This window comes from Glycine max, chromosome 3, assembly GCF_000004515.6.
Source record: "Glycine max cultivar Williams 82 chromosome 3, Glycine_max_v4.0, whole genome shotgun sequence".
Lineage (NCBI taxonomy): Eukaryota > Viridiplantae > Streptophyta > Magnoliopsida > Fabales > Fabaceae > Glycine > Glycine max.
In genome coordinates, this window is record NC_016090.4 from 44,172,198 (window position 1) to 44,174,530 (window position 2,333).

The 2,333-nt window shown below is 27.2% G+C and overlaps 1 long non-coding RNA gene across 1 annotated transcript; it reads left to right on the forward strand.

The window, feature by feature from the left end:
• Positions 1–6: 6 nt before the first annotated feature.
• Positions 7–1,267, forward strand: LOC100306495 (uncharacterized). The gene is made up of 2 exons (XR_001387600.2): positions 7–201; positions 1,032–1,267. It is a non-coding gene; the product is annotated as an uncharacterized lncRNA (long non-coding RNA).
• Positions 1,268–2,333: the final 1,066 nt, after the last annotated feature.

Sequence of the window (2,333 nt, forward strand, 5' to 3'; positions counted from 1 at the left end):
ATTATTATTATTATTTAATTTGTTGCTTCTTCTCTACATATCTATGTTCTTGTAAATTTAATTCATTAATTATTGGTTGCTACTCTGCTCCATATACAGGTAGAGTTCTGGATCTGTTTGGTGCTTACTCTTTTTGGTTACATTCCTGGAATTATCTATGCTGTCTATGCTATCACCAAGTGATCATATTCATCACCTCTTGTAAGTACCTGTGTGCCTGTCCATTTCTTCTTTTAAATTTCTTAAAATTGAAGTGTTGTTTTAAAATTAAACTAAAGCAGAGTACTCATGTCATGCATATGTACAAGATATGCATTGCTCGAACTGAATGAACTCTTTATATCTTAAATTATTATTATTGGATTGATATTCTTTTAAGATCCAACTCCAAGTACATGGTTTTATTAATTCGATATTTATGTAAGGCATTATTTTTTTAATTATCCGTTAAACATGAATTTGTTTTGGTTTTATATAAAGGGACGGGATTTTGATATCCATGGGATGGGTTGGGATTTTGGAATGTGTTTCCTCTTGGATTTAATTATTTATCTCAAGCTAGGCTTGTCTGTTATATAATTCGGAAGCAAGTTGTAACTTGTAAGCAAGCTCAATATATATGCCTCCATCCCCAGGCCACAGATTTATTTCTATTTGTGAGATTGCTTTTATTCGATCTTGAGCACTTTACCAGCCCAACTCCAGCCAAATTAAATAATGAAATTCACAATCACAATATAAACACTAATTATGGTAAAAAGGAAAAAAAAAATAATCTCATGGATAGGGATTACGATTTTCTACAATTAATTATTTGAACACGGAAGTCTGAAGCTGTGTTCTGGCTAAATAATTGTGGTTAGGTAGTACCGTAATATACTTACTTTGCTTTGCTCTGCTTTACTTTTTGTATTGTTGAATTTTGTTCAGTAAGTAATAATAATAAGTGGACCTTCCTTTTTGTTTTTATGTGAAGAAAAAGAGGTGGACCATCTACTAACTAGTGAAAATCAATGTTTTTTTTCTGGCAGGTAGACAATGAATAATTTGTCAAAGTACAACGGTTATGCATGTTTCTCAACTCCAGCATTGATATAATCGTTTGATCTCAGAACAATGTGATTCTTTTTTGTTTTCTGTCTATCAGACTCTATTCGTTTTCAGTTTTCATTGTTGTGTTTTTAATTACTGTTATTGTCTTGTATGGAAACGAAATGTAGACATCGTGGCTTCTAGTCTTAATATATGGTAATCGAATTCAAACGTACTACTTGGTTGGTGTTAATTATCTTGTTCAGCTTTTTTTTTTGGTTTACTATCTTTGTTAATTTTTGTTGTTGAGAGGAACTATCTTTGTTAATTAGACATTAATGTATTCAATAGTTTTAACTATATAGTTAAAAGGGAATGTGTTAGAGCATCTTTAATATAAAAATTATAAAATTCAATTTGAGTTCTTAACTCTTTTTTAGTGGATCCTTTATTTATTTTTTTACATAATAGTGGATCCTTTATTACTATATAAGATTTAAGAACATTCACTAATTTTTATTCTAATGATAAAACTCACCTTAAATTCCTAGCTTATTTTTAGTAGATTTAGTTTCGTGTATTTTTTTTTTTTTGTAAAATAGTTCTTATTTTAATTTTAAAAACATTTTTTTATAATTAAACAACTTGATTCTATAAGAATTCTTGTAAAAAAGTTGCTCAAATGATATGCTTATTTTAAGAACTAACTTGCAAATTAATGGTTCTACTATCTATTTCTTCAAAATTAATAAAATTGGGATTTTCTCTTTTCTATATCCCTTTTTATTTTTTAGAGCGTTTTCGTTAAGCAATGAGAGAGTTCTCTTTTATGGACTTCGTTAATCATCGTTCCCCACAGATTCATTCTTATCTTGCTAAAAACATTGCTTAATTAATATGATTAAAAGGTGGGGTTAGTTGCACATGCAAAAGGGATTGTCGCAATTTTTTTTTAATCTTAGAAAAAATTTATTTTTGTCAAAGATCAAACTTAAATAATATCCAAATGATTAAACTTTAATTTTAATATATTAATCACTAATATCCCAATAATCTGATTATTGTCCTAACAACTTATAACAAGAGAATTTAAATTGTTATCCATAATGTATGTAAAGTGTTAGTAAAAAGGTTTTATATTATTAAAATGATTGGCACTGTATTATCAAATTATACTAAACATTTTAAAATATAATATATATGACAGCATAAATTATTAATAATATAATAGTTTTACAATATGAAAAATTAAATTAAATCCAAAATTTAACTATTAAAACTTAAAAGTGATGCTAATTGAA